Consider the following 14,909-nt stretch of genomic DNA (forward strand, 5'->3'; position numbering starts at 1 on the left):
TTCGCCCCAGTGAATACTAGAACAATAAATTTTTTTATATTATATATAATAGATAATATATATTAAAGCTCAAAATACATCTTACAAAGGTATTTATAAATTATCTTTTATGGATGTCATTACATCTGAGCATATGAAAATAAACAAACTTTATAATAAACTAGTAACAAACCCGTGCATACGCACGGGTTCTGGTCTGATACGCGCATTTATTTACATAATATATTTATTTTAAATAGAATATTTAAAATAAAAAATATTTAGATCAATAATAAATTTTTCGTATATCAAAATATTTAGATCAATAATAATTTTTTTTCCTCTTATATCATTCTTGGATCATAAATATATTTTTTCCCGTATTCAATAATAGATTTTTTTCCCGTATAAAAATATTTAGATCAATAATAGATTTTTTCTCATATACCATTTTTGAATAAATTTTTTATGGATCTAAATACCATTTTTCGTATATAAAAATATTTAGATCAATAATAAATTTTTTCCGTATACAAATATTATTTTTGTTTAGGTGTGTATCATTTATAAAAATATTTGAATGAATAGTATTTACGCATAAAAAAATATTTAGATCAGTAATAGATTTTTTCCCGTATATCATTTTTGAATAAAATTTTTTTGGATCATAAATTCCATTTTTCGTATATAAAAATATTTAGATCAATAATAAATTTTTCCCGTATTTAAATATTATTTATGTTCAGTATCATTTACAAAAATATATAAATCAATAGTAAATTTTTTTATATAAAAATATTTAAATCAATAATAGACTTTTCCCGTATACGATTTTTGAATTAAATTTTTTGGATCATAAGTACCATTTTTCATATAGAAAAATATTTAGATCAATAAATTTGTTTTCCCGTAGACAGATATTATTTATGTTTAGGTATCGTTTACTAAAATATCTGAATCAATAGTAAATTTTTGTATATAGAAATATTTAGATCATTAATAGATTTTTTCCCGTATACCATTTTTGAATTAAATTTTTTTGGATCATAAATACTATTTTTCATCTAGAAAAATATTTAGGTCAATTATAGATTTTTTTTCCCGTATACAATATTATTTATGTTTATGTATCGTTTATAAATATATTTGGATCAATAGTAAATTTTTGTATATAAAAATATTTAGATCATTAATAAAATTTTTTCTGTATACCATTTTTGAATTAAATTTTTTTGGATCATAAATACTATTTTTCATATAGAAAAATATTTAGGTCAATTATAGATTTTTTCCCGTATACAATATTATTTATGTTTAGGTATCGTTTATAAATATATCTGGATCAATAGTAAATGTTCGTATGCAAAAATATTTAGATCAATAATAAATTTTTCCCCGTATATCATTTTTGAATTAAACTTTTTGGGATCATAAACACCATTTTTCATATAGAAAAATATTTAGATCAATTATAGATTTTTTCCGTATACAAATATTATTTATGTTTAGGTAATGTTTACAAAAATATCTATATCAATAGTAAATTTTCGTATATAAAAATATTTAGATCAATAATAGATTTTTTCCCGTATACCAATTTTGAATAAAAAATTTTGGATCATAAATATCATTTTCCGTATATAAAAATATTTACATCAATAATAAATTTTTTCCGTATACAAATATTATTTTTGTTTAGATATCATTTATAAAAATATTTGAGTGAATAGTAAATTTTCGAATAAAAAATATTTAGATCAATAATAAGTTTTTTCTTGTATACCATTTTTTAATAATTTTTTTTTTGGATCATAAATAATATTTTTCTTATATAAAAATATTTAGATCAATAATAGATTTTTCTGATACAAATAATATTTATGTTTAGGTATCATTTACAAAAATATCTGAATGAATAGTAAATTTTTGTATACAAAAATATTTAGATCAATAATAATTTTTTTGCCGTATATTATTTTTTATTAAAATTTTGTGGATCATAAATACCATTTTTTTTTAAAGAGTAAATGAAATATAGAGAGATTAGGGTAGAAAACTAAAAAGGTGAAGAGAGAGAAAGAATAGAGAAAATAAGTTATAATATAGTTGAATAAAATATTATGATTATAATGGACAATTGTGTGGATAGACCAAAAAACCAACAATTTTAATAGGTGTACAAAAAGTAAGGATGGGTAATTTTATAAATACCAGAACCACTTATTTTCTTATATTATAGATTGCATATATTAACCACATGGACAACCACAAAAGTGTTTCTTTAGTAAAAGACATATATATATATATATATATATATATATTATAAAAGTTGTTAAACCATGTGATATTGGCGCCAAAATTAAGGATAATTTTAACTTTTGTAATTTCATGTATTTATTATTATTGTTCCGTTTTGCAATAAAAAATGTGTAGAGTTAAAGAAGTTGCGTCGGAGGAGAGCTTCCAACGTGACGTTCCGGCGTGACGAAGCGGGGGTGTACTTGTGTAAGGTTATACTTTTCTATTAATTCAATTATTCGTCTTGCAATTATTATTTCTCAAGAATCTTGATTTTATTTGCTAACTTTGAAATAACAAAAGATAAAAATTTACATTTGGCGTGACCACGTATATTTCACTTCTTCTTCTAATCCACACTCTCTATAATTCAACTTCTTCACCAATATTTTTTTATAATTTGCTAATTCTTAGTCATGTTTCTCAAACCATATATTCATCATGCAACTATTATTTTATGTATCATGCTTTAATTATTGTTGAAGTTGATAGTTGTGTTGTTGGAGTTTGTTTGAAATCTCACATTAATTAGGTTTTCGAGTTGTTGGGTGTAAAAATATGTGATTGCAACCTCACCTTTAAAGCTAGCTTTTGAGGTTGAGATCCAGACATATATAACAATTATTATTGATGGGTCTTGTTTTATTTTTTTCTATTTTATTTCATTCATAATTTTATTATTCTGTTATTATCGACTATATTATTTTTGTAAAAGTAGGGTTTGAAAAATCACCAATTTTTTTTTTAAATTGTAATTGAAGAAGTTTGGGGATTGATGAGGGTGAGATAAAAAAAATGGAACTACTGTTGTCAAAGAAAGTATTAAACTTTAAATAAAAAAATTAAAATATGTTTATATGATTTTTTATGTTGATTGCATCTATAATATAAGAAAATTAATGGTTGTGAAAAAGTCAAAAATACCCTTATTTAATTTTTTGCCACCACATTAAAATTGTGGTTTTTTGTCTTTGCACCATAAAGTTCTTAAATTTATTATTAAAATAATACAACTCTTATATTTTATCAAACTTATCAAATCTTTCTCAACTCTCTATTTTTTTCTCTTTCATCACTTTTTCACTTCTTTTTTCCAAAAAAAAATCTATTATTGATATATATTTTATTATATACGAAAAATGGTATTTATGATCGAAATATTTTTTAGTCAAAAATATTACACGAGAAAAATTTATTCAAAAAATCTATTATTGATCTAAATATTTTTATATACGAAAATTTAACATTGATTCACAAAAAAATACTATAATGGTTGCAGAACCAAAGAAAGCATGTCCTGTATAGCAGCAAAAATTCTCAAGCACTCACCAGGATGCATCACCTTAGTTATACAAAGATGCCTCAAAAGCTGGATTTATCTATATCATACTTATCCAGAATGCAGTACCTTAATTGTTAAAATTTCCTCTATTTCCTTCGTGTTAAGCTCCTTGAAACCAACTCCTACATTTCCTTTCAGTCCAACTATTTTTTCTTCAACTACACCGCTTACTACCAATCTACAAGCCTTCCTAAATTTCTCATTCTTTTTTCCCTTAAGTATGACATTTATTATAACATTTTCTTCTTGTTCCTTTATTGCTTCCATGAAAAAAACCTGCTGGACAAAAGACAGGTCCAACTCAACAGAAATAGCTTCAATATTTTCTAGTAAAACCACACTTTCATCACAAGAACTGTTTTGAAATAGCTGAGATATCTCTAAGACTTCTTCAGCTTCCATGTTTCTAAGGAGTCTACGACTTTTAAATTCATTTTCTGTTAAATGACTTGTAAGCCAGTTCAACAGTTTGTCAGATTTAGAAACAATCATGGACTTCGTCGTTAGTCTTTGAAGCAGCTCAGTTGCTTTTGAACTAACATCATTACATTTAAAAGGTAAACAGAACACCTTATTATCATGCACTGGTGCCCAATATTCGCACAAGGTTCCCATTATGATGGGCAAATACTGCAACTCAGAACGACAGGACATAGATCCTTTTTATCCATCTCATTATATTTTTGAAGTAGTTCATAATTTCCTGAGTAAATATAAATACTTGGGTTAGATTATTAGATGATGAGCATAATTAAAAAGGAAAAGGAGAGATAGCTGTTAAAGTTTTATTTTCTTTTATGTTAAGTTATTGTTAGTGTGGGCTATTTTTTCAGTTTCTGTATGACTATTTAAAAGCCTTTTCTATTATTCAATCAAATAAGAAAGATTCTCCCTAAACTATTATTTTGTAAGTACGGTTACTTCATAATTGGTATCAGAGCTCCTTTAGAAGGGGCCTGATCAATACTTGAAACGCAGCAGTCCTTTCAAGCAGATGGCAGAAAACAGCAGGAGTTTGGTTGAAAATGGGATCCCTACAGCAATTGGGGGTGCATAATCAACTGAGGCACAAAGAAAAACTGTTGAAGATCAGAAACTCAAGGATTTAAAGATGAAGAATTATCTTTTTCAAGCAATTGATAGATCTATCTTGGAGACAATTTGAAGAAAGAAACGTCAAAGGACATTTGGGACTCAATGAAGCAGAAGTATCAAGGGACATCAAGGGTTAAACGAGCATAGTTACAAGCACTTCGAAGGGAATTTGAAATCCTGCAGATGAAAGCTGGAGAATCGGTGAATGAGTACTTTTCTCGAACCCTCACCATAGCCAACAAGATGAGAACTCATGGAGAGACTATGACAGATGTTGTTGTTATTGAAAAAAATTTACTGTCCATGACTCCAAAATTCAACTATGTTGTTTGCTCTATTGAGGAGTCAAATGACATTGATGTCTTATCAGTCGACCAACTACAAAGCAGCCTGTTGGTGCATGAGCAATGCATGAATGTTCCTGTTATTGAAGAGCAAGCATTGAAAGTAACCTCTGAAAACAGAATAAGAGGCCGCGATCATGGTCGTGGGGATTTCGCGGACGAGGAGGCGGTAGGGGCATGTCATACTTTGACAAGTCCACTGTGGAGTGTTATTACTGCCACAAACTTGGACATTTTCAATATGAATGTCCAAGCAAGGAGAGTGAAGCCAATTTTGCAGAATCTCAAGAAGAAATGCTTTTGATGGCATCCATGGAAAATAAAGAATCAGGTAAGGAACTATTCTCTGATTTGGATGAAAATTTTAGTGAAACAGTGAAGTTGGGAAACAATTCCAGCATGGTTGTGAAAGGAAAAGGAAAAGTGAGATTTAAATTGAATGGAATCTCACCTATCATTACTAGTGTCTTCTATGTACCTGAGCTAAAGAACTTGCCGAGTATTGGTCAGCTACAAGAAAAGGGGTTAACAATCATTTTTCAGCATGGAAAATGCAAGATTTATCATAAGGAGAAAGACTTGATCATGGGAACAACAATGTCCTCAAACAGATTGTTCATTTTGCCGGTTAAGCCGCAATCAAGTTTATCATGGGAAAATATTAAGATACTTAACAGGAACGGATGATTATGGCGTGTTTTATAAGAAGGGTGGAAATGAAGAGTTGGTCGCGTACACAAATAGTGACTATGCAGGTGATTTGGATGATAGAAAAAGCACGCGGGATATGTGTTTCTATTGAGCTCTGGTGCAGATTTTATCTACTACAGAGTCAGAATTTATAGCCGCGTCAACTTGTGCTTGTCAAGCCATTTGGTTGAGAAAGATTTTAGAGAAGCTTGGACATACTCAAAACAGCTCAACAACTGTTTACTGTGACAACAACTCAGCAGTCAAGCTTGCTAAGAATCCAGTAATGTACGGTCGTAGCAAACACATCGATGTTCGCTTCCATTTTCTTTGTGAGCTCGCAAAGGATGGAACTATAGAACTAGCTTACTGCAATACTCAAGAACAAGTGGCTGATGTGATGACAAAACCTCTAAAACTTGACGCCTTTGTGAAATTGCGCAACCTATTGGGAGTGTGTCCACCGCCAATAGTAAACTGATTGTTAGTAACATTCAGTTTAAGGGAGGATGTTAAAGTTTTATTTTCTTTTATGTTAAGTTATTGTTAGTGTGGACTAATTAATGTTACTGCTCTGCTACTATTAATGAGCAGTCGGCTTTTACCTATTCTTTTGCCAATATCCCATGTTTCTAGTGTTTGTTAGTGTGGGCTATTTTTTTTCAATTTCAGTTTCTGTAAGGCTATTTAAAAGCCCTTTCTATTATTCAATCAAATAAGAAAGATTCTCCCTAAACTATTATTTTGTAAACACGGTTACTTCACAATTACCAAACAGAAATTACCTCGTATGTCGGCTTTGTTAACCGCCACGGTTATGCTTGTAGCCAATTCTTGAAGTCTTAGTATACAACATTCTAAACCTTGGAATCGTTCCTTCTTAAATTTTTCTTCGGCACGTTGTTGCTCTTCATCAAGATTTAGTTGAGAATTACCAGCACGTTTCATGTCCTCTAGTTTCTTTTTAACACTTAATTCATCTGCGAAGTAAATTTCCTTTTCTTCCTCTGTGAGCTGAATAGAAACTGTTTTAATCATTTTGGAACCAAATCGATATAAGCTCCCAATTTTTGGTATAACTTGCTGATACATTTAAAAATTTAGCATTTGAAACAGTTTTTAAAAATTAAAAAAGTAGAGATGGTTACCTTAAGACATGCCACGGAAAGGTTTCTTGCAGAGGTATACTTCAACAATGCATGCATAAAACTGACTTGTGCAGAATTATAACCATCCAACAAGTCAGATGTGCCCATTAGCCATCTGTTTTCAGCTTTCAGGTTCAGAATAACCTCCGTCATTTCCTCTTTCATGTCACCATCCACGATTAAACGATGCCATTCGTGCTTTTTGATGGACTTAGAGGGGGCGGTCTTCCATTTTTTTTTAGATTTTGGCAAGTACACACAACTATGTCTGTTGTACTAAAATTTATATTGCCACCTGAACTTCCATCATTATGCTCCAACACCCTTAAATGAGGTGCGTATTTATCAAAATTTTCTCTCCAATTTTCTCCGCTAGAGAATATAACCGTGTTCTTCCATGGGTTACGCAGCCTTTTGGGCTTGTTGATAGCTTCATCTCTCGCAGACAACTTTGAATTCGTAGCAATCAGATATATTAACACAGATTTTCCTCCAAAAAAAAGGGTCAAAGATTCCCCTTTTTTAGTGTTCTCCAAGTGTTGCAGCAAGTAAAATCCTTGAACCTGATAGGGTAAAAGATGTTGCAGTATTTTGGCTGCAAATTTCAGGAAAAATACAGTTTTCAGTTCTTAAACATAGCATTCATATTGACACATATTATTACATTATTCCAATATATGCTATCAGTTTTGTGAAATCTTTACACAGTTTTCATCTCATATTATGCTATCAGTTGTGTGAAATCTTTACACAGACAGTTTTCATCTTCTTCCTTGCAAACACCTCTCCTTCTTGGCTTCCATGGCTGAACCAACCCCACAAACCCAGTGCTTGATCAAACAAGCCCAATCTGAGTCCACACCTTCATTGATCAACACAACATTAACACCTCTTCATCAGGTTTGCATCATTTTCTAAATCACACTAATGTAAGTTTTCTGAACCACAGCTGGATTCTTGATACTGGCGCCACATATCACATATGTTCTTCCCTAAACCTATTTTATTCACATCATCGCATAAATCCTATAACTATCAATTTACCTAATGGTTCTAGCATCATTTCTAATATATGTGGTACTGTTAAATTGAATGATCAACTCATTCTTCACCATGTGCTATATGTTCCTCATTTTACATGTAACTGAATCTCTTCCTCATAATTATCAGCTAATAACAAATGCAAACTTGTTTTTGATCATTGCTCTTGCATTATTCAGGCACTACCTTCTAATGTCAATTGTAACAATCAAACTTCCAATAAATTTAGGATATGGCACCATCGTATGGGCCACCCTTCACAAAATGTATTGAAAAGAATAGAGCAAATTGAACCTTATGTACAAGATAACAATGATTCTATTAGTGATTGCTGTTATTTTGCTAAACAAGTCAAATTACTTAGCACTATTAAAACTGTTTCTATTTTTGAGCTAATCCACATGGATATATGGGCCCCTTTACACCCTCATCTATCCATGGCTATAATTATTTTCTGACAGTTGTAGATGATTACTCACGCCACACTTGGATTTTCCTCGTGAAATCCAAAACTGAAACCAGACAACTTGTCATGGAATTCATCACACTGGTTCAGACTCAATTCAACACAAATGTTAAACAGATTCGCTCCGACAATGGCCAAGAATTTTTCATGAATGATTACTATAAAAGTAAAGGAATCCTACACCAAAGTACCTGGGTAGAAACACCACAACAAAATGTTGTGGCTGAACACAAACACCCACAAAATGTGTTTCCTTTAACACCTCCTACTACAACTCAAAATCTACAACATTCTCAAATCCTCGACTACACCCTCCCCTTTCTTGAGACTCCATCTGATCACATCACTCAACCACCTCTATCTCCTACTACACCACCACCCAACACCATTCCTCCTCAACCTGAAACTTCATCTTCACTTCCATCAAACAACCCCACCACCGACTCACCCAACTCAAATACTGAAACACCAACCCATATTCAACCTACTATCTCCCGTATTTCAAACAGAACTATTCAACCACCTAAACATCTTAACACAACATTTATTTACAGTTTGAATCAAGAATTGAACGATGAAATTGAACCTAAATTCTAACAACTATTCAACCACCTAAACATCTTAACATAGCATTTATTTACAGTTTGAATCAAGAATTGAACGATGAAATTGAACCTAAATTCTAACAGTTTTAAATCATGATTAGAAAAAGAAAAAAAAAACTTACTAAATTCTTGGTCCATGGCATCAGAAGAAGTTGAATTCATTGAAGTGTGTGATGAGGATGAGAGGTGGAAGAAGATGAGAAAGCTGAGAGGATGAAATTGATGATTCTGAAGAGGTTGAAGAAGATGAGAGAGTTGAGAGAATGATATTGCGGATTCTGAAGAGGTTGAAGAAGATGACAGAATGAGATGGAGGGAAAAAAGGTTAGTGAGGGAAAAACAGTTACAAATTTAATAATGAAAAAAAATGTATCCTTATTAATATTAATATTTATTTTTAAATTTTAAAATCACCTATCACCTAGGTTATTAATCATTAATTCTTTAATCACTTAATGTATCCATTTTACAATTAATTTAGCTTATTTCTGTTGCTTAATATATTTGATAACTTTATATACACTAACCGATGTGGGAGTATAAAGTCTATTGCTTTGGGTTTTGTTTTATGGAGCAGATTTGGCCTAGCGTAATCTATCTACATCACCTAGACGTTGAACCAATTTGATTAAGAACCATCGAGTTTCAGAGTGTTGGTGACTGAATTGGGGCCTTCACTCGGATGAATGTAGTAAATTGTGTCAAGATTGAGTTGAGAGTTTGGTGCGAGACGCGGAGGCATGTTAGATCGATGAGAAAGATGATGAAACAGCAAAATCATAAGCAAGAAAACCAGCTGAACATCAACAATGGCGGTGCAGATGCAGAAAAGTAACAGAAAAAGCAATGAAAGATGAGGAAGAGAAAAACGAAGAAGAAAGGTGAAGAACTTTCTATCACAAAATGAAGATTGAATGTGAGAATATGAAGCTTGTTCATTGATTTAGAGCTTGATACCATATTAAGAAATGAAGATGTTGTAGTTCACATGTGGAAGCTACAAGGCTCTATACTCAGCTTTAGGTATGAACCTACGCGTGTCAATGCAACCAGTCCAATCAGCATCAGAGTAACCATGTAACTGTAATGTTGAGTCTCTAGGAAGAAGAATTCCTCGATCTAGGCATGATTTGAGGTACTTAAGAATTATTCAAGCTGCTTTGAAGTGAGGGGTTGTTGGAGAGTCATAAACTGACTCAATTGTTGTGTGCAGAATGTGATGTTTGGTCTAAGAGGGAACATTCGTGATAGGGAGTGCTCGAATCTTGGTGTAACTTTATAGTAGGATCGGATGGTGCTGAGACAGGTTTGGAGTCAAGGAATCATGAATCTTCTAACAAGTCAAGGCAAAATTTTCGTTGGTAGATGAGAATGCCTACTTTGGAATGAGCTACTTCGATACCTATAAAGTACTTTAACTTTCCCAGGTCTTTGATCTTAAATCTGTTGTCCAAGGTTGTTCTAATCATATGGAGCTCAGTGAGATGGTTTCCTGTAAGAATCACATCATCAATATAGACCTATAATATTGTGATGGAAGAATTGTTGATTTTCACAAAAAAGGAATGATCTGAAATAGCTTGTTTATAATGATGCTCAGTGAGAAATGTTGTAAGCCTTTCGTACCATCTTCTACTAGCTTGCTTAAGTTCTTATAAGGACTTAACAAGCTTACAAACTTGGTTAGGCTGGCTTGTGTAAACTCCAGGGAGAATGATCGTGCACACGTTCTCTTCAATTTCTCCATACAGAAATGCATTATTTACATCAAGTTCATGTATATGCCATTGTCTGCATGAAGCCAAGGCAATGGTGGTTCTCGTTGTAGTGATTTTGGCAACTGGTGAGTATGTATCCAAATAATCAAAACCCTCTATCTAATTATATCCCTTAGCTACTACTGGTGCATTAAATTTGTCAATAAAACCATCAGCATGATATTTAATCTTGTAAACCCATCTGCAACCTATTGGTTTAACACCTGGGGGAAGTACCATTCTTTTAAAGGGCTCAAAGTTCAAGTTGCATGGCTTGCTTCCAACACTCATGTTTGGATGTCTCAGTATATGTCTTAGGTTTAATATTAGAAATTAATGAGAATGCATAATGGGAGTGTGTAGGTGAGAGGTATTCTTGTGAAAGAGAATTAGAAAGAGGATAAAGATTACCTTTAGAAGATTGATCTAATGTAGTAAGAGAATTGCACATATAATCCCGCAGATAAGAGGGATGATGTCTCATCCTTGAAGAGGTTCTAAGTGGTGGTTCATGAGCATCATTTTATGGTGTTCTAAGTGGTTGTTCAGGGGCATTAGTTTCTGGTGTGTTTGTGCATGGGAGCTGGTCTGGGGATGAAGGTGTAAGGTTTATAGAAAGGTCATTAAGTTGTTTTATAGTAGGCTAGTCAGTGAGATTTTGAGGTGATGTGGGATGGTAAGTTGAGTTTTTATCTGATTTAGATGAGAAATAGGACCAAGAAGTGTTTAATGTTTGGTTTGTAGGTTGATAAGGTAAGATATGTTTATGAAAGATAACATTTCGGGATACACAAATTTCATTGGTATGAAAATCAAGTAATGTGTATCCTTTCATACCAGACTTATAACCAAGGAATATATATTTTCTTTCTCTAGGATCTAGCTTTGTTCTATTAGCTTGGAGTGTAGAGGCATAGCATAGAGATCCAAATACTTCGAAGGTTTCAAGGTCAAGTATTTTGTAGTGAAGGATTTGACAAGGTGACTTGTTACGAAGAATAAGTGTTGGGGAGACGTTGAATCTCAGTCCTACATATCCTTTGGTGCGATAAGGAACTCAAATCCACGTAGTTATAGGTAGCAAATCTTTGTTGGTTGATCGATTTTAGCGAAAAGTGTTTAAGTCACATTCGAGCTAAAAACATTGTTTATTACCCAAACATGAAGTGAAGGTTTGTTTTGCATTGCATCAGAATAGTATTATGAATTTTCAAAACAAAAAGTGGGAAGTTGAAACTAATTTTAACATAAATAATTTTCAAATTTTAAAAAATAACAGGTTAAAACTGAATGCATAAAAAATTTGTAAGAACTAAAATATATTATTTTTTAATAAAAACTAAAAATATAGTTTAAAATATTTGTAAAAATCAAAAATATATTTAACTCTTTCAACAATACGAAATATGGACAAAGAGACCAAAATACAATTAAAGAGTAAGAATAATATCCAACTAAAGAGTAATGCAATGTACAATAGTAAAACCAAAATAAGATAGTTTTATTTTTAAAAAGAATCTTTAAGAATCTATAAATAAAGAAATTGTATTCAATTCAAGATTTCAAGATGTAATATTAATAATATCAAAATTGAATGAGACTACAAAGAGTTATTACATAAGGTAGCCAGTTTTTTCACATGTTGTATGATATTAACCAATTTAACCCAAATTTATTTTACCTTGAGCCAACAATACAAATCCATGATATAGTACACTCCTAATTCATGCTTGGACTCCATTACACTCACAAATAGGAGGAGCTTGTTGCAATGTTGGAAATGGAAAAAAAAACTTAGAAGGAAGCAAGTGTTTAAGAGGTTCTTCGAGAGTTTTGTTTAAGATTAGTTTGTATTCAAACATTCCTATATAACTTGTTATGTTCCTTGGATTTCTTTTTACCACGACGTTTTTGTAATAGTTGTCAAAGACTACAATTAGTTTCAAATTTTACGTGAACGAATTTAAAAAATAAGTATAAGGACTATAATTAGAGTTCTTGGCATAATGGTATATAAGTCTTGACCTTTAAATGGAGGAGGAAGTTTGTTCGTCTGGAAGGTGGGTATATTAGGTAGTCACACTTGAGCTATTGAGAGTGTTGATTCTTTCATTAGAAGAGGGTTGTTGGCATTAATGTCATGATAATTTTGGGGTGTACTCTATCATGCCGACATGTCTTGCTTTACTAGGCCCATCTAGGGTGGGAGGGTTTTTTTTACTTCTAGTGTGGAAAAGATGGGCACTTTAATATTATGGTGTTTTCTTGGCATTTACTTCAGGATACGGTTACCTAGAGTGATTCTTTTTAAGCACAAAAGTTTAATGGATCCAATTGGGATTTCTTGTGTGTTTTGTCGGGGTCTTCTATAGTCCATATATCATCTTTTTATCTCATGTTATGTTGTTTCAACCGTTTAGTAAAAGATTTTTAGGTGATTATTATGGTTTTTGATGTTACCAAACGAGTTAAGCCATGTATTTTAGGTTTTGAGAACTCTCTGGAGTCGGAGTCAGGGCTATAGTTGGATTTGCCATGATTTGATATTAGGTTGTTGAAATCATTTATAAATTATGTCTACATGCCCAAAACTATCATAAGTAATTTATTCTCTCTACATATTGAAATCACCTAGATTTATTTTTCACTATCTTCTCTACTATTGGTGTTACCTCAATACTCTTTCTAATATTTTCATTTCTAATCCTATCTTGTTTAGTCTTACCACACATCTAATGCAGCATCTTCATGTTTGTTACACTTATTTTATTTTCATATTGACTCTTAACCACCAAACAATTTGTCTCATAACATCACGGATCTTACCGCGGTCCGATAAAATTTTCTCTTTAGCTCGAGCAGTACATTTGCGTCAAATAAAACCCCTAAACACTTCTTCATTTTAGTCACCCAGCTTGAATATGATGTTTACACCTCCTTCTATTTCTCCATCATTTTGTATTACAAACTCAAAATATTTAAATCGTGTGACTTGAGGGATGATATGGTCTTCAACTTTCAGTTTTAGATTAAAAACGTTTCTTCTTTTGTTGAACTTACTTTCCATATACTTTGTCTTACTCCTTATGCGAAAATCATATGTTTCTAAAATTTATCTGAGTCTCATGTATTACTTCACCTTTAAATTTTTCAAGTAGGACTATATCATCTGCAAAAAAACATTCATTTTGGTGTTAGCTCTTGGATGTGCTCCTGAGTACATCCAAAATTAAAGTAAAACAATTAGGCTTAGATTTGCACCTTAATGCAAACTTATTATAAATGAGAAATCATTTGTGTCTCCACTCATACGCCTTCTATAAATCTATAAAAGTCAAATGTATAAAAGTTAAATGTACGCTTGGTTCAAATCTATAAAAGTTAAACGTAATCATTTGTCTCTCCACTCATACGCCTTCTTCAAATCTATCTATAAAAATTAAATGTAAATCTTTTTGTTCCATCCAATATTATTAAATCACATATCTTAGTGTCAAGCTATTATAATGATTTATACTATCATAAGAAAATTAACATTAATTAATAATTAAATTACAAAATTTAAACTTGTTTAGCCCTGAAGTGTTAGGCTATTGGGAATACCTGAAGTGTTAGGCTATTAGGGATCAGATTGGTTGCATTAGAGTGCCCATTTGTCGTAACCAAGCTTGGGGCGAACGCCCAACTCACATATTAAATGCAAGACTCGACCACTCCTCATTTTCCATTACTGGCCGAAGGATCATGGTTTAAATACTTCTTAATCTTCAATTCTTATAGCACCCAATTATTCCTAGATGAGAAATGCTAGCAACACTCTCTTTTGAACACTCTGTCAAACATTCTCTCTCTTATTAGTTGAAATATGTGTGGGTCCTACTACTTTATGTGGGACCTATTTTCAAAGTGAGGGGCCCACACATATATCAACCAATAAGAAAGTGAGTGCTTAAGAGAGTGTTCAAAAGAAAGTGTTGCTAGCACTCCTCTTCCTAGATTACCAAATCATTTGATGTGGGACTGTAACATAACCTGAAGCATATTGTCTTCAAATTTTTCCAATACTTTGGCCATGAACCAGATTTGGCCTAATGTAAATTATCTACTTCACCTAATATTCTAAATGCAAAGTGCTGAATTAAAT

General features: G+C 31.8%; 1 non-coding gene across 1 annotated transcript; it reads right to left on the reverse strand.

The window, feature by feature from the left end:
• Nucleotides 1-14,387: 14,387 nt before the first annotated feature.
• On the reverse strand, nucleotides 14,388-14,491 carry LOC131600911 (small nucleolar RNA Z279/snoR105/snoR108). Its single transcript, XR_009283513.1, has one exon. It is a non-coding gene; the product is annotated as a small nucleolar RNA Z279/snoR105/snoR108 (small nucleolar RNA).
• Nucleotides 14,492-14,909: the final 418 nt, after the last annotated feature.

Source organism: Vicia villosa, linkage group LG4, assembly GCF_029867415.1.
Source record: "Vicia villosa cultivar HV-30 ecotype Madison, WI linkage group LG4, Vvil1.0, whole genome shotgun sequence".
NCBI lineage: Eukaryota > Viridiplantae > Streptophyta > Magnoliopsida > Fabales > Fabaceae > Vicia > Vicia villosa.